The sequence below is a fragment of the Canis aureus genome, chromosome 23, assembly GCF_053574225.1.
Source record: "Canis aureus isolate CA01 chromosome 23, VMU_Caureus_v.1.0, whole genome shotgun sequence".
In the NCBI taxonomy this organism is placed as follows: domain Eukaryota; kingdom Metazoa; phylum Chordata; class Mammalia; order Carnivora; family Canidae; genus Canis; species Canis aureus.
In genome coordinates, this window is record NC_135633.1 from 12,179,485 (window position 1) to 12,203,611 (window position 24,127).

A 24,127-nucleotide genomic window follows, 5' to 3' on the forward strand; every position below is an offset into this window, starting at 1 on the left:
TCACTGCCAGGACCTGGTACCACATTTCCCAGAACTTTAGTTCTGGTTCTTCTAGAACCTGGAATGTACTCCAGGCAGCATCTTTGTTACATTATTTCCTTTACATTCCAAGTTTGATGTGGGTGAGTCTGGTCACCAGAGTGAGGTCACAAGCTTGAGCTTTGGCTGCAAGGAGGCTGGGAAGGCAGGGGCCTGGCTTCCATATGAAGACATGATCTTTGCCTGAAACCAAGACTTGGGGTTTCCTCCAAAACACAAAGGTGACAAATGACCACCACAGAGGTGTGCAGAGCCCATCTCAAAAGAGCAGCACAGAGGTCTTTTTCTTCCTTTTCTATTCTCCTCTCCTCAGGGCATGGACAGTAAGTCTGAGATGCACAGATGCCTCAGCTTCCCCTCGTTTCCATACAGCTCCTCTGCCAAGACCTGTAGTCAGATGTCCTGACCTACTTTACCCTGGAAGTTACATCTGTCCTAGGGGATGAGGTTCAGCCCCAGCCCTCCCCACTCTGGTCCTCTTTCTTTTTATTTTTTTCTTTTTATTTTTTGAGTATTTGTGAACTTGGGCACCTTTCAGCTTTGAGCATGGATAAAAGGCTTTCCTCTGCTCCATTCTATAGCTCAGGGGCAGCCTTGGGGTCTTTCAGGAGAGCAGAGGAGGAGGTATGCCCTCAGAGTCTGGTGAACCACAGCTGGCTCCCTCCTGATTGATACTGACAATAGCACACTGGCCCAGGTGAACATTCATCTTTCCTGATGGTCACGTGGAGGATGGCTAATAGCCCTGTTAGGTTGACTGACCCAACCTCCCCGTGTGGTCCCCCAGGGTAGACCCTTCCCTCAACTGGCTCACATAAAGATAGTCAGTGTTCTGGCGGGGAATGAGTCTCCCTGTATTAGAGGAATGTGGCCTCAGAGTACATCAGGTGTGGAATTGAACACCTACCCTCCTCCAGCACTTACTGGTGTAGTCTGTTCCTTGGTTTATACCACTGTCCCATGATACAAAAAGGGCTTCTTTTTTTTAAACAACCTTTATTTTTAATTCCAGAATAGCAATGCCCATGTTGCTCTTTATCAGAAAGTAATGCATATCTTGTTCAATTTGAGTAACATGTAATACGAAAATCAAGAGGTGAAAAGTCTTCCTATTTGGAATCCCCTTTAGATAACTGTCATTAAAAGTTTTTTTAAGTCTACATATGAAACTGTTCTAATATATATCTAAGGATGAAAGGAGTGTGTGCATGGGAAGATATTCCAATATAGTGTGGATTTAAAAAGGCAGTTTACATTAGGGTCTGATTGTAGGTGAGGTGAGAAGGGCTACCTAACCGAACGCCTAACCCTCCGATGGAGCTCCCTGCACCAGAGCTGTCTTAGCTCAGACTGACCAGCCAGGCACCCATCTGGAAGCTGATCTGAGCAGCAGTTCTCATCTTTTTAGCACAGTTGTTCCTAGAGTCCAGTAGCCAGCAGGGCCAGGGACGGCCAGCTATGGTGACTCCTGTGGAAGGAGGTGAAGGGATCAGTGGGCACACTGGCTCTGAGGGGCCTGGCCCTAGGTCACCCTTCTCCCCCTACCAGGCCAACCTCAGGGAGGAGCTCCTCTTCCTTGGAGATTCTAAGAAAATGGCAGGGCCTATTGGCCTCCCAGAGGTATGTTCCTCTGGGGCATTTACAGTTGCAGGGGCCAACCTGGGGAGTCTCTCAGGGCCCTGGGGCAGGACAGAAGGTGAGAGGAGAACAACTGCTTACCATTAGGACCTCACTGTCTTCTTCCCCAGGAGACACTGAATGAATATCTGCTAAATGAATGAATGAATGGAGACGTGTCACCTTGTTGGTACAATCTTCATTGGCTCTAGCTATATTTCTAAGTCTTGGAGAGCCTCCCCACCCTGTCCCCTTCAGGAAGTAGCCTGTTCCTAGGAAATCACAGAGTCCCAGGCTCATGGAACCCCTTGAGCTCACCTGTCCTGTTCCCTCCCATGCAGGCCTTTGCCCTGTGATTGCAGCTCAGCTTCCCACAAAGGACACAGCAGACCACCCTGCAGAGAGAGCGATCCTGTTCTTCATAGAGATGTGTGAACAGACCATCGCCCTAGAGGTTGCAGGGCCCTCTGCCCTGACTGGGAGCCCCCCCCTCCAATAGTTCAGAGGTGTGGTGTGGTCAGGGGAGGGCATCCCTCACAATCTTGAGGTTCCTTGCCAAGGGTTCCCACATGATGTGGGAGGGTCTGCTGGTCCCTTGCCCTTACGCCCGAGGAGTCTCCCTTCCCTGGTTTTGTTCAGCAAGCCGCCTTCCCCTTCTCCTCCTACCCTTCCTTCTCTCCCCCCTCCCCACAGTTCCCAGAAGTAGGACCCAGGCCACCAGCTGCAGCCTGTCCAGGTTCCCTATCGGATTATGAAGCTTAACATTTTTGTGAAGGAAGAAGAAAGCCTCTCTCTGGGAAGTGATAAGAACATTCCATCCTCCTCTGGCTCCAGGGAGCCTGGGAAACAATCACCAAAGGGAGAGAGACTCCCCAGGGACAGACTCCCCGGGCACAAGGCTGGGCTGCCCTCTGCCTCCTCCCCCTTCTCTTCCTCTCCTGCTCCCTCCCCTCAACAGAGGGCTGGTCTTGCCTGTGGTTAGTCAAGGAAATCTGGGGGCAGTGAGCCTAGGGAGTAGGGCAGGCCTTGGGCCCCAGACACCAGGCCCTTCTGTGTGGCCGGCCTCTTCCCAGCCTAAGGCTGCCTCTGGGAACTCTGGGAACCAGCTCTCTTGAGGGAAGGTTGTAGTCTGGGAGGCAGGGAGCTTCCATGCAGAGGAGTAGCAGAAGAGATGGCTGCGGTAGGAGCTTATTAGCAATGGTGGGTGGCCCCATTCCTGGGAATGACCTAGAGTTCCTGACGTGAGAGGTAAGATAGCTAAGCTAACACCAGATGGGCACTGAACCTGAGAGGAGCTCCTCTGGTTGACACTGTGGTTAGAATTTGTCTCCCCAGTGCTCCCATGTCTTTCCTCCTCTTCCTTCTCTCCCTTTTAATGACAGTGTTCTCTAAAGCCTCCCTGGTGCCAGAGAGAGAGAAAAGGCTAGGCTTGCCTCCTCTGTATTCCTTCACCAAGGAGAATCTTGCCCCAGGGCCTTTGCACTTCTCTTTCCTCTGCTTCTCTTCCTTCAGTATCCATGCCCTTTCAACTTACTTCAGATCTTTTCTTACCCTTACTCTCTCATTGAGATCTCTCTTGCCTTCCTACATAAAATGGCAACCTACCCTCCCCCATAGCAGTTTCCCTCCCCCATCTCTTAGCTTTTATTGCTAATATATATTTTTACTGATTGATTACACTTCTTGTCAGTCTCTTCCCACTAAAACATAAGTTCCCTGAGGGCAGGAATTTCCTCCCTTGCTTCAGTGACTAGAAGACTGCCTAGAACAGCAGGCCTTGTGGCTCGAGGACTTGGCGGAAACCAACTGATTGCACCAAACAAAGGCGGGTAAAGTGGAGGATGGGTTTTGAAGGAATTTAATGAAGAGACTTTATATAAGCTACAGGTATGGTTGAAGAAAACCAACAAGAGTGTGAAGCACCCTGGTGCTACCAACAGAGGGCTACTCACAAGCTCCAGGTGGGAGACCGCATTTACCAGTATGCTTTGGTCTGTTCTTGACCTCTGATCTCATGAAGCCAGAAGACAAGAGCACCTGGATAATGTGGTCCATGGAGTTTATGCCCCTGGGACCTGGAGTGGGGTAAAGCCTAGATCTGGAGAAGCACTTGAGAAGATTCATACACAATAAATCTGTTAAATAATGAATGAATAACCTTAAGAAACCCACATATTAGTGGAGAAGACGTGGCTTACTCATGCTTTCATTCATTTTCTTCACGTATTCATTCATTCATTTAAGGCAGAGGTGCTGAGCATTGGGTGGATATTAGGACTTATCAGAGACCAGGGTGGAGCTATTCCTAGCCCCTCATGAGCTGCCTCCCCTAGCAACTTGCTGGGAAGATGGACACTGAGGGCAGGTTTCAGGACCTGGAACTGCTGCTGCTGCCTCACCTGTTGGCTCACCTGCTGGCAGCATGCTGTGGGAGTGGCCATAGAACACATCTGGCTGAGGGTGTGCTGGGCCCAGTGCAGGATGGGGCAGGCAAGAAAGCTTTGGTTCATCAGGGGACTTGTTAAGTCAGGCCAGGTTGTGTGAAGGCACTGGGTGTGGGGAGACATCAGTTGTCATTTGTTTTTCTAAACCCTAGAGATTTGAAGCTTGGTGAGGAGGTCACAGAGATGGGCAGCCTATGGGCCCTTTAATCTTCTAATCACACTGGGGAGCACTCTGTGCCAGAGCTCTAGCTTGTCCTCCCTTAATCTGTCCAAGTTGCATTATTATGCCCATTTGACTGTTGAGGCACCTGAAGCACAGAGAGATTCAGTAACTTACCTAAGGTTCTACCGCTATTAAGAGGTAGAGTTGGCATGCGCACCCTGGCAATTTGTGTCCAGTCTATGCTACTGTCCTTTATGCAGAGACCTTTGGTGGAAGATCCATAATGGGGGGGAGAGGCAGTCCTCTAAAGATCTAGGAAGATTCTTGGTGATTTCCTGCCCAATTGTGGAAGGGAACCTCTGCAGAAGTCCTAGAGGGAAGGGACTTGATCAGAGACAAGTATGGACTCTAGGTTGTATGCTCCTCCTGGCTGATGAGTCAGAGCTGAGTAGGAGTCCCAAGCTCTAGAAGCCAGTCCTCACTGACACCATCTCTCTCTCATACTTTTCCTAAAGTGGCTCTCCCCTGGCTACCTGGCCGCCTTTTTTTTTTTTTTTTTCTGGCCTTTTATCTTGCCTTGCCCCATTCATTCTCCATGCTGTATGTTTCCAGAACTCAAACATTGTCATGTTGATGCCAGGATAAAAAGTACAGCCTTCTCCCCATGGCCTAATGCCTGCATGATCTTCCCTGTACACCTCACTGGCCTTGTTTCTAGTCATTTCTCCCTTGGCTTCTCCACTCCAGCCCGCTGGCCTTATTGCTGGTTCTGGAGCACACTGCATCATCCCGTCCTTGGGACCATTCCATTTACTATGTCCTGTGCAAGGAATACTGTTCCCTCAGAACTTCAGATGCCTTATTCCTTCTTGTCAGTCAGATTTCAGGTCAAGTGTCAACCCCTTGAGGTGTTTCCTCACCCTACCAGCTGAATGGATGTCCCCCCTTTTATCACTCAGCCTCTCTTCATCCCCTTATCTGGGGTTTACTTACTTTCTCACCTTCATCACTATCTGAAATTATCTTTTTAAGTTTTATTTGTTTACTTAGTATCTGTCTGCCTTCATTAGAATGTGAGCTTCAGGAAGGGAGGAAATTTGTGTTTTGATTATTGTTGCATGCTCAGTGCCTATAATAGGGTGTGACATAGGGTCTCCACTAACTACATAACTCATCAAGAACTTGCTCTGCCGTTTCTTATCACTGGGCTTTTGAACATGCAGATCCTTTTGCCACCTTCTTCACTCAGCTAATTCCACTCATACCTTTGTTCTGAGCTCAAAGGCCACTTCTTTAGAGAGCCTTCTCTGCTGGCCCATGTTCTCCTGACCCCCTACATTTCCGCCCTCTCAGAGCACCAGACTTCCATTGTTGCATCTCACTCCTGACCTTGCAAGGTGAATTTCTGTCTCTCTACTAAAAAGTAAACTCTGTGAGGGCAGGGACTAACTGCTTTGTTTACTTCTGTTTTCCTGGTGTTTAGTACAAAGCCGGACACACTAGATGCTCCAAGGTTATGTGTTGAATCATTGAAGGGACAGCTGGGGCCCTCAAGTGGCCATAAGAGTAAGGGCACAGGTCTCTCTTATCTGCTTCTACCTTGACAGGTTTGAAAAGCTCTGCAAGGCATTTTTACATACATGACTTCAGTCTTTCTAACACACTCGTGAGATAGATAGGCATTGTGATCTTCCTTTATAGACAAAACAACAGAGGCTTGGAGAGATTAAGGAACCTTCCCAAGATTATATACTTGAGAGCAGCAGAGCTGGGACCCAAACCCAGGCCTCCTGACTTGAATCTTTTTCCTGGGATCCCTTGCAGAAAGTAAGATGCAAGTTGGATCCCAGGTAAGGTGGGAGATAGCCCTACTCCCACCCTAGCTTCTTCCTTTCCCTCACAGCCTGTTTTAGTTATCTGCTGCTGTGTAGTAAACTACCCCAAAACTTAGTGGTTTGAAACAATAACGTTAATTATCTCACTGTTTCTCTAAGTCAGGAATCCTCAGCTTCAGGATCTTTCACAGATACAACAGTCAGGGTGTTGATTGAGGCTGCAGTCATCTGCAGGCTCAGTTGGGGAAGGATCCACTCCAGGCTCACATGGCCATTAGCAGGGTGCAGTTCCTTGCTGGCTGTTGGCCAGAAGATGTCTCCAGTTCTTTGCCACAGGGATGTCTTCATCAAAACAAGCCAGCTGAGAAGGCAAGACAGAGCCAGAGAGATGGAGGTCACAGTTTGTATCACTTAATCATGGGAGTGACATCCCGTCACAGTTTTCTGTATTCTATCATGAGGAGTGTGTACCTTGGTCCCCCCACACCCTGGCTGTGAACACCAGAAAGTGAAGGCCACTGGGAGCCATGCCAGAAGCTGCCCCTACACAGCCCTGTTCTCTCTGGCAGCTCTCAGATTTTGAATCCCTCCCTGCAGGGCAGCTAACTTCGTCCTATTCCTATTCACAAACATCCATGGGGATGCTGCATGCACTCATTCGCTTACTGACTCATTTATTGGATGTTTAACGTTTATTCTGAACTTACTGAGTGCTAAAACTTTTTATTTCTTAAAAATTATTTATTTTAATTATCTTTAGCTAATCATACATGTACTTAGTTTATTATTGGAGTATAATTAACATACAGTGTTATATTAAAATGTACAACATAATGATTCAGCAATTCCATATATTACTCAGTGCTTACCACAGTACCACGGTAAGTGTAGTCACCATCTGTCATCATACATTATTACAGTCTTATTGACTATATTCCCAGGGCTGTACTTTTTATCTCCATGCATTACTTCTTTTGTAACTGGAAGTATGTACCTCTTAACCCCCTCTATTTGTCACTCATTCCTCCATTTACCACACCTCTGGCAATCACCGGTTTGTTTTCTGTATTTTTCATTGTTTATTTGTCTTTTTTTTTTCCGTTTTGTTAATTGAATTCCATATGTGAGAGAAATATGGTGTTTGCCTATCTGACTTATTTCACTTAGCATAATGCCTTCAGGGTCCATCCATCTTGTTAGGAATGGCCAGATCTCATTCTTTTTTATGGCTGAGTAATATTCCATTGTATATATTTATAACACATCTTCTTTACCCATTTATTTACTGATGGACACTTTGGTTGCTTCCATGTCTTTTATAAATAATGCTGCAATAAACATAGGGGTGCATGTATCTTTTCAAATTAGTGTTTTGTCTTCTTTAGGTAAATACTGTAGTTGAATTACTAGACAGTACAGTAATTCTTTTTTAAACTTTTTAAGGAATCTTTGTGATGTTTTCTGTGGTGGCTTCACCAACTTGCATTCCCACTAACATGAACTGGGTGTTGAATCTTGATTACTGGAGTTGCCAAATTAAATAAGGTTCATTTCCTGCCTTGAAAGACATAGGTCAAGAAATAAATGAGATATAGTGCGTGCTCATGGAAACTTTGGGAAGTAACAGTGTTAATGCTCATTTAACACTGTGTACCAGGCATCAGTCTAAATGCTTTTTATGTATTCTCTCTTTTAACTTTCACAGCAACCTATAAAGTAGGATTTATTATTATCACTCCATTTTATAGAAGAAGTAACTGAGGTACAAACAGGTGAACTGTTTGTTCCGGGTCACCCAGCTAGCACGGCAGGGCTGGGATTCAGGCCTGTGCAAACTGACTCCTGAGTCCATACCCTTAGTCCCTTTGCCATCATGGGGATGGGCTGTCAGAATGACAGGTGTTGGGGGGCATCCTCAGAGTTCTTCCCTGTTCTTAGGAGCAGTCTGTAAACAGATATGTTTTTGTGGGCCTTGGTGAAGGGCCTGGGCCCTCTGGATTATCTGGGATGGGAAGAATGGCTGGGAAGCCCACTGGCAATCTAGGGAAGAGAGTTGTTTTGGTTTAAAAGATTGACATTTTAATAAACTGCTCTTAATTAACAGCACTTTGAAATTCTGAGTGGTGTGCTCTCCATCTTAAAACACGCGGGCGGGTGGTTTCTTAGAGAGTGTGATGCTTGTGGGTGATCTCCTTTTTTGAAACAAACCCAGACCCTCCAGTCACAATGTATTTTTCATTCCAAAAATGATCTTTACTGCAAATGTTGCTTTGGTTCGAGCGAATTAGAAAGCCTTATTACACAGGCAGGCACTTCAAACAGTGCCCGGCTCGCCGCGCCGGCTGTGGCATCAAAGGCTCGGCTGGAATCCCTGATTACCACCCAGGCTGTCGGCCACTCGGGAACAGGCGGCATCTGAAGCGGGGCCCTGGCTCCAGCACCAGCAGGCTCAGGGCATCCAGAAGCCGGGCAGCAGCCTCCATGCCAGGCTTGGTGCTTCCCCTTTCAGGGATGTGGAGGGGGTGCTGTGGGCTGAAGGGAGAATGGCTTAGCTGTCCTTGACTGAGCACCTATTGTGTTCCAGACACATGCTAAGATCTTTGACATGCATTATTTTATTTAAATTTTCCAACAGCTACCTACAGTAGTTGTTACACTGGGAGATGATACCCCTCTTTTTCTCCCTTATTCTGACCTAATTAAGAAATAAGACAAAAGAGCCAGGCAAATAAGAGACCACAGATCATGCTTCTTACTGACACTACAAGCTGATATTGGAGAAGGTGGCTTCTATCTGCAGGCAAGCTGGCTTCTCATTCTGAACCTCACAGTTATCTAGTTCCTTCCACAGACACATGCACACTTACTGGGACAGGCTGCATTAGTCGATAATATGGATCTCTAAATTGTTAGCAGAGAGCAAAATGCATGCCCTCTGCGGGCAAGCCAGCTCCCCAGAGAAAGAGAGGGGCTGGAGGGAGCATGGCCACATTTGTCCTACCAAACTGACCTATCAGATAATTCTTCACTTTTTAAGGCCAGGTGAGTGAGAACAGAGGAAGGGGTCTGTGGGCTCCTCCATAAGTCAAGAAACCTCAAACCTGCCAGCCCCTTTCCTGGCCATTGGTATTATTTTCTTTGTTCTTTTGACATGGAAGGAAGTCTGAGTTTCACAGCTGCCAGTTAGTTGGTGGTGAAGCCAAGATTCTGTCTGACTCTACTTCCCCTCTAAACCTTGAGCTCCTCAAGTTAAGAGGAGGTAAATTCCACTCATTCAGTGTCGTAGGAACTAGTACAGGGCAGTCATGAAGGTATGTCTTTGAAGAGAGCAAAGCAGATTGATCCTTTCATCTAACTTATTGTCTCTATGCTGGGGGCTGTTCTTGCTGTCAATGGCATTAAACTGGTGAAGTAGGTGAATAGTGGCCCATCCCCCAAAAGGCAGGCCCTCATGCTAATCTCTGAAATCTGTAAATGTGACCTTATTTGGAAAAAGGATTTTTGCAGATGTCATTAAGGGTCTTAAAATGAGATCATCCCAGATTACCTGGGAGAGCCCTAAATCCAATGACAACTGAGAAGAGAAGGCAGAAGAGGACAAGGCCATGTGAAGACCAAGGCAGGAATGATGTGGCCACAAGCTAAGGAATACCTGGAGACTCCAGGAGCTGGAAGAGGCAAGGAAGGATTCTTTCTTGGGAGGAAGCACAGCCTAGCTGACACCTGATTTGGATGGCTGGCATCCAGAACAGATGAGAGAATAAATTTCTGTTCCTCTAAGCTCACCAATTGGTGAAAAAGTACCACCTAGGCAGCTCTAGGAAACTACTGTGCTGTTATTGAAGTATAGAAAGACACTTTGGGCCCCTTCCTCTCATTCCTGACACACATGGGAGACATGGGAAGAGGTGGCCAGTCATCCCATCAGGACCTTGGTCTGAACCACTTTCCTCTGGGGGTGCTTGACTCCCCCCCGCATCTGAGGCATGAAGGCAGGAGGCCTATCTGCAGTTTGGACATCATTGTATATAATATATTACTGAATCAAGTAAACATAAATGAAAATGAAGAGCCACACTTGCACATGGACCCCTCTACACCAGGTTCTAGAGATATGGGGGCAGGAGGTTTGGTTAAAAGCTGATGAGTTTTCCTTATAGCCCTGGCTGTTGAGATCTCTTGGTATCCAGAAATGAAAGATAGAGAATTTCCAACTGTTTTTGGGAGGGAACTTCAGAAGCCACAAGCTCTCCTTGCCAACCTTCCTCTCAAAGAGACATCCAGCTGCTATCCCAGTGCCTCAGAGTTGGCACAGCGTTAGGCCACCCTTCCTGGGGTACCTCCATCAAAGTACTTCCCTGCATGGAACCCCCATCTGTCTTTCCATGATGGCTATTCTCACTCTCATTTCATAAATGAAAAATGGAGTCTTGGCAATTTTCTAGGACCACCACATACAGTTAAGTGTTGAAGCAAGTACTCTGAGAAATTAGAGAACCTTGACTATCTGTCCTGGTAGTTAAAAAGAACAAAGCATAGTACACAAGTGAGGGTTTGTGCTTGTCACCATTATGCTGCATTGTTGGGTATTGTAACAAGCGCTGTCATAACTGATCCAGGGCTTAGCTGTGGTCCTTGGAAGACCAGGTTGGTTACTTAAATCAGTATTGAGCTTCTCTCAATACTTCTACAGTATGTATTTTGGGTGGGATTTTTTTCAAAATATTTCCTGACTTTTGGCCTCCTGGGTCCATCTACAAGCACAGATTCTGCCAAATATGGATCATCCATCTGAAACCTATTGGCTCTTTCATGGTAACCTTGGGCATACTATGTATCAATAAATATTTAAATATAAATGCAATTAGTTATGGGCAGCGGGGAAATAAGGATCATATTTGAACCTGTATTCTGGCTGGCTATTCACCCCTCCTCCCACCTGGGCTCTTTGCAGAGACCTGGGAAAGCATGGTTGGGTCATTGGTGAGACCTCTTTCCCCCTACTAAAGTCAAATCTAAACCTTAGCACCAGCCGCATATGCCATCTGAAGTGAGGGGTGTTCTGTAGCACAGTGATACACAACAGAAGCCTGTGTGATCTGTTTCACTTCTGCAATGAGATGAGCATTGTATGCAGAATGTAAATCAACACCTGGTTTCTTTCAGGAAAATCTTGCTGGGAAAAAGTCCGCTGAACTGAACAGTATGTGTAGTGACGTATGTCGTTTACGTCTTGCCCCTAATCTCGTTGCATACCAGTAAAAACCAGCACACAGGCTAACATGGACCACACTAGAGCAGCACTGCTGAGTGCAGAGAAGAAATGAAAAGAGAGAAAAAAGGCAGGGTCTGCCCTAAGGAGGGGCAAGCGCTGGTCCCCTGCAGACCCTGCCCTGAAGTCATGGGGAATGGGGAACGCAGGAGAGAGGCCCCATGGGGGTCAGATCTCTCCATGCAGCAGTCCTGCTGATTAGGAGTCTCAGCCTATCTAGCAGTGAGGCTATTCTCTTGGCTGCTTTCTCTTAGCAACAGAGTATGAGGAAAAGGCTGGTCAGAGAGATGAAGAGAGGGATAGAAGCTTTCCTTTCCCTGCAAAGATGTCTTTCAACGGTGCTATAGAGCCTTAGCAACAAGAGTGGAATAAATTCCTGGCAATCATACTGCAGCCTTTACATGTTCTTGAATTTTATTGTTCTTGATAAATGTAACAGCAGAAGGCCTGCAGGCATCTTCGAGTCTTCCTGGAAAATGTGAGGTTTTGTTTCCAGGGTGCTGGGATGCAGGTTTTTGGATTGGCAAGCTCCCAGGAAGGGCTGAGATAAGCACACCTCAACCAGTTCTGCTGGTTGGGGTCAGAGAGGAGGGTGGCAAAAGACAGCAGGGAGACCTTGGGGGCCTTTCCCTGCCACTGGTGAGAGTGGCCAGTTGAGGGGTTAGGATGCCTGGGTTTGTGTCCTGAGAACACATCATGACACTCTTGAGCTTTGAGGTCCTGCTGGGGGTCCTGCTGTGACAGGGCAGGCCATCCCATGGGGAGTGAGAAGACAGAGGGATCCTGAGGCTGCCTTGAGATCCCACCTCTTTGCACTTGAGCTGGTCGTGAAAGGGTGCCAGAGAGGACCCCAAGTTGCCAACCTGCTGAGGAGTGAGGGTGAGTGCTCAGGGAAGCCTTAGAAAGATCTGGCCCAGGCTGGGCTCTATGTGGGCAGTGCTTGGCTGCCCAAGGAGCTCAATTAACTGCTTCTAATACAACCTTACCTCTCAGGGCCTCTTTTGTGGTGGGCTCCACAGGGGGACACAGAGCTGAGTCAAGCACACGGTGCCTAAAGCAATACTAATGAGAGCTAATACTGAGTATTAGCCACACACAGCGCTTATGCTCAGAGCTTCATGCACATTATCTAATTTAAGTCCTCCAGCAGTCCTCAGAGGAGTTGCTGTGTGATTCCCTTTGACGGTTTCAAGTATTGAGACTTGGTGACTTAGCCTGCCTGAAGTCACCCAGCTGGTAATAGTGGAGCTGGGACTTGAATTCCCCAGTTGGGCTCTGGATCAGTGGTTTTCACCTTGGCTGCCCATCTGCATCGTCTGGAGAACTTTTATGGTATACCCACGTCTGCATTTCTCCCTAAACCAATAAAACTGGAATCTCTAAGGGTGAGGTTGGGCACTGATAATAACTTTACCCCAACATTGCATGTGGTCAGCTAGTTTGAGAACCTTGTCTCTAGGACCTGTGAGCTTAAGCACTGCACTGCCCCAGCCCTGCTCATGTCCACTGCAGCCTCTAACATGACACACCATGATGACCTCTGAGCACTTGCTTTTTCTCAGCGGGCCATGCTGGCCTCAGAATGGGGCTCTCATCCAGGTCTCTGACACAGGAGGACCATTTCTGTGTCATAAGAGAGGTACCCTCTCAGCAGGGAAGAATCATGGAGAAGACAGGAGAATCTGGGGTAGAGTGAGAGATCAGAGAGGCTGGTGGGAGCTTAGCAGGAGCCCCTAGTCTTTGTTCATTTATATGAACTTGTTTGCCTAGGTACTGGGGAGCTCTGAAGGGTATGTGAGCATGGCAGTGACCTCGCAGAAAGCCATCGCTTGCTGAAGCCCCTGTAACTTCTCCTGTACCTTCTTGCCCCAGGGGGAGGCTAGGAAATGGAATTCATTTAAAGATCAAAGTGTAAACATTAAGAAAACCATCTCCTTGTTTCTCCCCACTTCCCTGTCCACACTAGCAATGTCAAGGTCCCCCAGCCTACACACTTAGTGCTTCATTCCTCTTGATCTTTGTCCCCACGGTTTCCTCTGCCTGGAAAGCCCTGTCCCTTCATCAGCCATGTGAACACATTTGCATTTATACTTCAAAACCTGTTCCTGAAGCCGTTAGGAACCCTCCCCGATAGACTTCACCCCTTCCTCCTTAACCCTCCTATAGCATGTGCATAATTCCAGGGCTGCACGGATCACCCTGTCATTGTAGTTGTCTGTGTGCCTGGTCCTCTGCAAGACAGCTCCTTAAGCAGAGTGTGTAGCACATAACAGGCACCTAAATCATGATCAGTTTAAATTTCTCTCCAAGGTCAAGAGTCTTGGGATAGCAGAATTTTAGGAAATATCCCAAACCTCCTCTTGTAATCCCTTTTGTCTAGCCTGCCAAGCTAAGCAAGTTTCTCCATTGTCTTCACTGCCTTGGACCAAACAATTGTCTAGGAAGATCTCTTTTGAAAGACAAAAGGATTACCTGGTGATTTTGGTATCAGTAACTTTCTGACAGCCATTCACAACCACCGAGCCCAGCCCAGCTTGTCAGAGTAGCTATGCCAGATCCTGGCAAAAAAAGAGACACAAACATAGTATATTTTGAAGCAGATATGAGAGCAGGAGAGGGCTAGGCCTGAGAGTGTGGTGTTTTCGTGAGAGGTGTGAGTGTTTTACTGAGGCCAGGGGTAGCATTTTGGGGGCTGCCAAGTGGCCTGAGAGAGGTCATTGGCTGTGTGTGCATAGAGGAGATGGAGGCTTACGGGCCCCCCTCTGATGAAGAAGGGGGAGAAGGAGCCATCTAGGACTCAACTGAGGCATCGTTTGAATGGGTCAGGGATCCACCAAGGTTAGCGAGTGGGCTGTGTGCACATGCGCTCTTGTGCAAGTGTTAGCTACCAGGTCTCCCCCACAACTGTGGGCAGACCCAGGCTCCCAGAGCCAGCCAGAGAGGGGATTACTTTCTGGTTTAGTAGATTAAATGCTGAGGTTTCTGTGAATTAAATCCCAAAGCAGCTTTGGAATGTTTTCACTATCTCCACTGAGAAAATGAGATCTTTTTCATCTGGTAACACAGGAATAATAATACCCAGATCCCAGGGCTATAGTGAGGATTAAATGAGATCCTGAATGTCCAGACCCTGGCCTGTGCCTGGGACACAGCAAGGCCCTAATCAATGGTCATTCTCAAGTGAACCAAGGCCTAAGGGGGCTGGTTAGGGGCAAGCCTGAAATAAGAGAGCTTTATAATTTAGAGACAGTGGCCCATGCCCTTGGCTTTGGTTTCTTTTGGTCTGTGAGCCTTCAGTTCTGGAGCATCTCAGGCTTGGGGGCAGATGTGGGGTCATTCCCAGGCTGCCCATGTTCCAGAACAAGACCTGAAACAAGTTCTTGAATCTCCCTGAGCCTACTTGCCTCATAATATTAGGACGTACAGGGTTGCCCAAGGATGGATGGATGGATTGATTGATTGATTAATTTTTTTGCCCAAGGATTTAATAATCGCATCTGCCCCTTGCTCAGCTCCCAGCTTCCTCTGGAGACCTCCTCTAGACTGTTCTCCAAAGAGTGGCCAGTTAAGCTCTCTAAAACTGAAGTCAGAACTTGTTTTCCTGAGCATACAACTCAGAGTGTTTAACGTCTACTGTCCTTGCCATGGGCTGGCAGGCCCTGAATGATCAGCCCTCTGCTACCTCTCATCTCCAGTTAGATGCCCCCAATGCACTGGGCCATCAGCCAGCTTCCTTGCCATTCCTAAGCGTAATAGGCTCCTTCCTGAGAGCCTTTGTACTTGCTGTTCCCTCCACCTGAATGCCTTTCCCTCAAATAATGGCATGACCTGTCTCTGGACTTAATCTCTGCTCAAGCCTATACCACCTCATCCTGGAGACCCCTCCCCCCCATCTCCCTATCTATACAGCCCTCTCGGTCCTTCTGTGTTCCTTTATCTGGGTACAGTTTTCTTCATGGCACTGAGCTCTGGTTGCCATTGTCTTATATGTTTGTTTATTGTTGGCTCCCAGGCTGGAATGCAGGCTTCAGGGGAGCAAGGACTTGGCTTGGCTCGGCTCACTATTGTAGGACCAGCAACTCGGTAATTCTTTGCTCAATAGCTGTTTGGTGGGGGAATAAATGAATGAAATGAGTGCCTGCAAAGCACTATTCCCACTGCCCAGTGAGCCCTCAGAATTATTAGCAATGGAGTGAAATGTCCTTGAATCTGTAGCCCTAGAATTTAGTTCTTGCCTTGTCAAACTTACTGTGGAACCTCAAGCAGTGAACTTACCCTCTCTGGACCCCTGGGAGAGTATTGGACAAAAAGCTCCTGCCTTAGCCGAGGGAGATCAGGGATCATAGAAAGGTCAAGTTGATAAGGGGACAGTTTGCCAAGCAAAAGAAGGCCCAAGAATATAAAGTATAGGCCTGTTTTCTCTGAAGAAAGCTAGTGTCTAATTTCTTAGTATGCTGCCAGCTGGGCTGTGTCAGGTGTTGGTGTATAAGATAAAAAAATCCCTTTGACTGAAATGGTGATATTTTACTGAGACCACTTGGTTTTGCTTTCAAATAATTTCTTCAGGGCTCCCAAGTGCCTCCTCTTTTCTTACTCATTAGCAGTCTACAGAACTTAAAGGGGGACTCTAATTAGGGAGAAGTTTCATATCATTTGCTAGGGAAAGAATGAGGAGGGGCTACCTTATAGGCCAGAGAGAACTTTCTGAGTCTACATGGAGACCCTTTGGCTCCAGGCCTTTGACTTGAGTTTAGGAGCAAAAACTAAAGCCACAGGTCAGGAAGATGAATCTACTATTTAGTATAGGCAATCATCATTATTTTTTTAATATAAATTCTGGAAGAGTACACAGGTCTGGGGCATCTGAGGTGCCCAGGGATGGGTCTGACTCTTGCTTGTCAAAGAAGTGCAATTATTGACTCTGCTATTAATGAGGAATATGGAGTTTACAGGCTCAGGGCAAAGGAAGAGCAGTGGGGACAGCCTGAACTGGCACAGAAGATTCTGGAGACTGTTCTGACATACCCTAACTCGGACCCCATAGGGAAGGGGACAGGCCCACTATATAAGTCCCTCTGGAAATCTGTAAAGGGAAAAACTAGGTTCTTTGGCTTGCATTAGGCCAGTGTGTGTCAGGAGTAGAGGAAGTTTGCTTAGAGTGCTGATGTCTTGGGTCATATCAATGTAGTATACAGTGCTGAATGAGGGAGGTGATAGTCCTGCCAACCACCATATTGATCGGCCCCGCTGTAATTAGGGTATTTGACTGTAGTTCCCATAATTGGCAAGGATATAGAAAAAGTGTAATGAAAGGGAAAAGGTGGTAGAGTGATATGATTATTTTTTAAAACTACTTAATTAATTAATGGTCAAGCAGTAGAACCAAGAAGGGTAAGGAGCCTACTGACGATGACCATGCTTTGGGCAATGCACAAGACAGTGTCAGGGAGGTGAGTCCTGGTCTCTGCAGGCACCAACTTTCTCAGGTTCCTCTGCTGCCTCTGCTTGCCCTTCTGACTCTGCCAGGGTGATGCTTGCATGTGATATTTGTCCCATGGGTGGGAGGCAAAGGCTATTCTTAGTTGTGGTCCTTGAAAGCCTTCCTGGGACCTTTTTTACTCTGTTGGGCTAGGATGTGAGAAGCAGTGGCTTGGAGGGCAATTTGAGAATGATACGGACAAAGCCAACCCAGAATAAGATTACCGGGGGGCTCCTGACTCTAATCCCAGAAGCAAAGGATTCTGCATCTCAGCCTCTCCTGTGTCTCCTTTGGTCTGATCTTACCATCAGCCTAGCTGAGACAACTCTATCTGGAGCCATTGGAACCCCAGAAGAGATATGCTCCTGAGCCCTACCTGCAGCCAGTAGCACGAGTCTGGGCCCAAAAGGGGACTGGGCTGTGATATCAACACATGCAGTGATGGGAAAGAGATGGTTTAGATCTTGGGTATCTGAAGCCCATGAGCAATAATCCTCTTCTTGCACTTCCCGCACCCCCATGGCTTTCCATATGGGAGTAGAGTCAGCAGCCCCTAAGGGATCTTATTCTGTATTGGCATCATCCACATCATTCCCAAATGCCTGGGTCCTAGGCCTGCCGGTCACTGATGGAAGGTGGTCAGAGAAGAGAACAATATGATAGACATCAGATCTATATTAACTCATCAATTTATGAGATGGATATTCTCATCTCCATTTGACTGATAAAGAACATGCAGCTCAGAGAGGCTAAGCAGTCTGCCCAATGTCACATAGGTAGGGAGTAATGAAACTGATTTTTGCATCTGAATCTTTGTGACTTAAAAGTCCGTGTTCTGTCCTTAAAGAGATAAGTGATTGAGGAGTGTGGCCAGCTAAGCATCTGTCCCTAGGTCTCGGTTTGAGACAGGATACCCCTCCTTGAGATTGGGAATTGAGGTGTCAGAGACTGTTCCTCAACTGTGAGGTGTCAGAGACTGTTCCTGCCTCCCACCCAGTAAAGGCTGATATGGAAGTCAGAGGCCAGCTTCCTTTTGAAGGGGTCTCTGCAGGGGAGTGGGCTATGGGAAGAGCCTGGGGGAACAACATAGTGGCTACACTCCTGTCATCAGACTGATTCCTTAGTAGCGAGAAAAGCCACAGCCCCAACTTCACTGTCACGGCACAGATGGCGAGACATTGTCACTGGCTCTACTGGCTTTCTCTGTGGCCTTGGGCACACCACTCATATGACCTGAGGGGTGTGTCTAGCTCTTAGGTTCTATACCAGGATCTCCTTGACTTGACAGTGCCTGGGAGTCATCAGGGGGCTTGTTAGAAATGAGATTCTGTTTCAGGAAGACTGCAGCATCAGGTCTGAGCATCTGCCTTTCTGACTATCTCCCAGACAAGGCTGATGCTCAGTCCAGGGATCACACTTTGAATAACCCCATTCTCACGCTCTGGACTCTGAGCCACCCTATGTAGAAGGTGCCAGGGCCTAAGCAGTTTTCTTCCTCCTCATAGAGCCTGGGCCTTAATAGACTGAGCTTGTGCCATGGGAGCTTCCTGAGGGAGCTCACCTGCTCCCCACTCTCAGCTCTTTTGGGTGCAAAGTGGTGAAGAATGTGGACCCCAGAGCTAGATGTTCTGAGTTCAAATGCTGACTTTGCCTGTGCCTTGGGCAAGTTACTTCACTGTGGCTTGGTTTTAGCATCTGTAAATTGGGGTTGATAACACCTGTCTCCCAGGGCTGAGGTTTGAAGGAGTTGTTATTTGTAAAGCTGTATTGTATAATGGTGAGCCCATTATAAATGTTAGTTCCCTCCTCTTCATTGTATCTGTCATTATCACCCTCTTTTTCTTCTCAGCCTCCTCCTGGCCCAGTCCTGCTCCTCCCTGACCCCAGTGCCTAGCACAGAGAAGCTGCTCAGAAGTCAGGTGCCTGCTGTTGGGCCGACAGAGCGGGGTCACTTCTCACAGGATGCAGATTTATGGCCCAGAGGCCAACATTAGGGCTGAAGGAAGGATTCATTGGAGATTACTGGCTCGTCCCAGCAGGGCAGAGCTTTTCTCATCTTATCTGGTTGCTGACAGAAAACAGAAGGTGTCCCAATTCCAGCCCCACCCTGCTCTCGGCCTTTGTGTTCTGGACCTTTGCCTGTCTCCTGGGCTTTGCCCTGAGGGCAGACGTCTCCCATAAACCAAGCCCAGGGAGGGAGAGATCTGTAAGTGCGAGGCGTGGGGGTGTGCTTCACAGCTGCCAAGACAAGGCCCCCGAAGAGGTCTGGTCCATCACGGACTCTCCTGTCTTCTTGCCAAATGCTGAGGATGCCATGCCCTGCCGGGGGCTCGAGGGGTCGGTGCCCCACTTTGACAGAATGCAGTCCTCCCTTTAGATCCCTGCCTAAAAAGAAAAATGCACACACACACAACAAAAGCCCTGCTGCCTAACATAAAATACTGCTTCCTAATCCCAAGTGTGGCCAAGTGCACTGTTAAGATATTTAGAAGGCCTTTAAATTATTTCCACTTTAGAAATGGTTTTATGTCTCCCATTTTGTTCACTTGGTTGGCTAAGGTGTAATTGCTCCGCTGGCCCAGACTTTGCTTCCTCACCAGTGAGGACCCCAGTTTTGCGTCTTGATATTAAGAACAGATACCGAGAGCTGAATGGGGCATTGTTTCCTGGCCAGATCAGTAGCTGCTGCCTGCTTTTAGCAAGCGAGCGGTCCAAGATTGGCAGCCTGACCTAGCCCATGTTGTGGCTTGCTTTGATTACTTGGTTCCATCCAGCTCCAATCAGGAGCTGATCACACACGTCCAGATTTTCATTTGCTTTCCCTCCCCCTATCCATTTTCTACAGTTGCAGGTTAAAGAACTGGGTTTGAAGATTGGCAGCCTGTGCTGATTTTTAAAGAGACTGTGTTCAGGTAGCTGATCTGGAGGGCCAGGGGGTGCTCCTGGGTGCCCACCCCCATTAGATCTTTGGGCCAAAGCAGAGGCCTGGAATCTACATATCTTCTGCTCTGTTCCCTTACCTGTGACCAGTAAAGGTTTTAGAAACTTCTCTCAAACTCTGAACAGTGAGAAGCACCATTCTTTCCCCAGAACATAGAAATCACTTGATATTTTACTCTTTTCATATTTTAATCAGATAGGTTGAAATACAGAAAACCACAGCATCTCATTTTAAAAGGATTTAGGAAAACATTCTACTGGTTACTTAAAAACTTTTTAAGTCTTCATTATCCTGCCCCAGTGCCTCACAGTATTCCCCTCCTTGCTCATCATGATGTTTGGTCATAAACGCCAAGAACCTAGATAGAACCCCTTGAGCAGTGGGCCCAGGCTGAAGAACAATGACAGGATGTTGGCTCACAAAGTGTCAGCATTTGCCAAATAAGTTTATCCTTTATTTATTATTTTCATTGTGGCTTAAAACATGCAGCCCCCAAAGCCAAGTCTCTAAACCAAAACGTATGGTGGGCCTGCCTCGGCCCAGAGTGCACAGTAAACGCAGAGGCTTTCCCCCTCCCTCCTCGCCAGTGATCGGGACAGAAGATAGTATGTTTTGAATTTACTGAGAGATCTACTGCTTTGGGCTCAGTTTTAGTACTTTTAAAAAGCAATCAATAATGGCCAGTTTGTAATAAGAAAAATTTATGAACTGACAGGCAAAATGTAATTACGGAGGGGATTCTTTGCAAGAAAAAAGAGGTGATGTTAACAGACATCCCGACAATCTGTTTGCACTCATTTCATTCATATAAATGATGAAGTGCTTCTGGGTTAAAGCAGCATTCTCCAAAGGCTTCCCGGGAGCCTGGAAAAGTCACTGCCAAAGTTTTTGCTAACAGAGGGCAATGAGTCTTTGCATTAACTTCTCATTGTTACCCGCAAAATGGGTTTTTCATGGTGTTACTTTTATGACTCTGACTGTTCCCAAGCAGCAGCTTACACACCTCATCTTCTGGGTCCCTGAGGAGACGCAGGCCCTTGTGAGCTTTCTGGAAACCAGGCAGTGTTGCAGTCACCCTGAGAGCCTTTGGTCCCTCCCAGGCCACAGTCCTATGCATCTTTCTCCTTTCAGCCACCACTGCTGAGGACAGACATGGAGCTTCCTGAGTGTTAAAGGTGCCTGGCAAAAGGGAAGTCAGAGGTTCTTGGGAGAACAGCAGAAGTTGTTCCCAAACTGCCGGATCCTGATCCTGTAGATCATTAAATCAAACCCTTGACAGGTCTCAACAAATGCTTAAAAGATAATAATGGTGACATCTGACACCTGCCAGTCACTTTTTAATTCATAAAGTGCCACCAATAAGAATGTCCATTTTGATCATCCTAGTAATCTGAAGGGACATTTATTGTTATACCCATTCTACAGATGAGGAAGTTCAGGCTCAATGAAATTACTTGACTTGCCCACAGTCCTGCAGCTTATTAGTGTTTGAACCAGGATTTGGGCCCACATTTCTCTTATCTCCTAGGCCTATATTCTTTTGAACATGCCAAGAAGAGAGAGACCAGTTCTTTTAGAAAGAATGAAGAACAGGACTTTCTTGTCAAATACCGTACAGTGAAATTTACTTAAATATGTTGACTTTTAAAGAGACCAAGGTTGCCAGAGGTGAGAACCGTTTTTGCTGTTTTTATTTTTTTTCTTTCAGAATGTGATAGATTTTCCAAGTGCCTCCACATCTTGATTTTGTTTCATTTGCCACTTGCCATGGCTCTGTGGGGGAGGCAGGGCAACTTCACCATGCCCATGTTGTGGAAGAGAAGCTCAGAGAAGCAAGGCTACCTGCATGGGTTCAGAAAGGGCACTCGTGGGAAACTGGAAGGTCCTGACTATGTCTCATAGCTCATTGCCATATAAAGGGGTCCTCTTAATTGCTTTTATAGAAAAACCTCACTGTACTAGAAACAAGTAGTAGATTCCTTAGTTTTTGCTTTTTTTTTTTTCCTCCATGTTTACCTCTTAGGTGAAAGTTGAATGAGGGGCACTGGGGTGGCTCAGTTGTTGCATGTCTGCCTTTGGTTCAGGTTGTGATTCCATGGTCCTGGGATTGAATTCCACATCAGGCTCCCTGCCCTTCTATGTGTGTCTCTCATGGATAAATAAATAAAAGCTTTTTTTTTTTTTTTTTTTTTTTTTTTTAGCTTTGAAAAAAAAGTTGAATGAGGTCCAGCAGTCATATAGGGCAAGAGGCATCCCAAAAAAGGACAATAAGTAGAGTCACCCAGGAGAGGTGCCAGGGCCAACCCAGCCCCAGGGCAGCATGACCCCCATCTTGACAGCAGTCCCAGTCCTGATGCTGTGGCTTTGGCAATGCTGAGTCAGGGAAACAGAGGGTCATATTTCACAGAGATTTTTAGGAATATAGGTAGAGATAGAAGGAGTCTGAGCCTTCATTTACCTGAGAATCCACATGCACAGCAGCTTGCATTTCTCTGGGTGTGGCTGCTGGTTCCAAGTTTGGATGAGTTTGGCTCTGTGCCACCCTTCTGGACACATTTGGGTGACAAGGATAGCCAGAAATAGGTGTGGCTGTGGGGGAGGTTGTCAGGATTATCCAGTCAGCCTTATCAATTAGAAATTTAGTTTCTGGATCTCTATCTGCATCTCTTATTTGCCTATATAATAAAGCTATAAACCTTGTAGCTTAGAGGTTTAAAACGATAATTTCTTCTTCCTCCTGTGTCTGTGGGTCGTCATCTGGGTGTTGGCTAATCTCACCTGGGTTGGCTTCAGAGCTATAGGTTGGGTTTAGTTCTGCTCCCTGTATCTTTCCTCCTCCAGAGCCAAGGAACAACCTAGGGTAGGATGGTGATGGCAGAGGCACAAGACCCCAGCCAAACTGCTCTGCCCATGAAGTCACTTCTTCTTCTTGGGTCACTTTTACAAGTATTCCACTGGCTGAAGCCAGTCATGTAGCCAAGGAGGTCTGCCCTGCCCTTTCCAATGAGCTGAAGGGAGTGAATATTTTCTGAATTATCCAAACTCTTGATACCATCTGACTCCAGCATCCTGTTTGTTAATTGACTCCAACTCAGAGGGGGAAGAGATGTAACTAAGCATTATTGAAATTCCCCTGAACTCCCTGCATGGGTGAGAATGGGGTATGGGAACTGAAGGTGGAGAGGCTTGGAGAAGAGGATCCAGCAGGTGAGGCTGCCTCCCTCTGGGACCAGCACGTCCTTGGGAATGGCTTGGGGTGTTGGAAGGCAGGAGGACAGGACAGGAATGAAAAGGAGAGGCACTAGAGCATGACTGAACTGGGTTCTAATCCTAGCTTCCCTGTTTCTGAGCATGCTACTCCCTCTCTAGGCCTTTGGCTCCCTATACATCACAAGAGGACAATGCCATATACCTCAGGGCAGGCAATTGTGCAGGGACAAGAGGCAGAAAGCAAGGACCCTGTGGTGAAGGAGTTTGGCCCAGATAGGAAGGAGGAAAAAACAATAATATTTGAGAATATTTGGATTTCTTTATAGGAAGGAGGCTCTAGGAGAAGTCTGTAAGTAAAACAGAAAGAGGTAATGAGAGAGGTTGTGGGTGGGCTTCTGTTTCAGCTAGTGAGAAGGTCTTCTCACTTCCCTTCATTCCTTAAGGAAATATTTGCTGAGCTGCTACCAGGCACCAGCCAAGGTGCAGTGACTGCATCAGTGCATAAGACAGATGAAAACCTCTACCCTCATGGTGGAGTGGGGGCTGCATTTATTCAGCATTTACTGTCTTTTGGGCACTGTGCTGGGCTCGACATCCCTCCCGGTGGCTGCTTGCAGCAAGTCAGAGGCACAGCTGGCACTGTTTGACCCCAGATCCTTCCCACTCTATGGCAGTCCTGACCCTAGGATGGCAGTTTGCAAGCAAGTCGGAGATTCTCAGAAGACAGGGAGACCAGAAGTAAGGGGACGGGCAACAGCATATTAAGGCAGTTTCCAAAGACAGATGGGGGCTGTTTGCTGATGCGAGCAGAGACACCGGGCTGGGTTCCAAAGTGGGTGTGTGAGCATGGGTGGGCATCCTGGCTGCAGGCTAGTCTCTCTCCTGGCCTGTCCAGAGAGGCCAGAGGGGCCCAGTGGCCCTTTCTTAAGTATTAGGGAGCAGGGGTGACTCCAGGGGTCTCTGAACTACTTCACTGTTAAGACCAGCCAGCTCCCATCACTGGTGTCAAATGCACAAAGATAATGGGACCAAGACCTGCTTGAAATCAAAAAGAAATCTGGAACAGATGTTACTTAGGAAACCCCTCTCCACCCCCATCCCCTGCCTTTTTTTTACTTCGAATGGTA

At 47.2% G+C, this 24,127-nt stretch overlaps 1 long non-coding RNA gene across 10 annotated transcripts in view; it reads left to right on the forward strand.

Annotated features, from left to right (window-relative positions):
* Positions 1 to 24,127, forward strand: part of LOC144294607 (uncharacterized) — a 141,878-nt gene that overhangs the window by 19,777 nt on the left and 97,974 nt on the right. For 7 of the 10 annotated variants that reach the window (XR_013361962.1, XR_013361963.1, XR_013361959.1 and 4 more), the window contains exon 1: positions 118 to 260. The exons of the other annotated variants lie outside the window; for them this stretch is intronic. This is a non-coding gene — a long non-coding RNA (uncharacterized LOC144294607). Of the gene's footprint in view, positions 1 to 117; positions 261 to 24,127 lie in introns of those variants that run through there. 10 annotated transcript variants of the gene reach the window in all.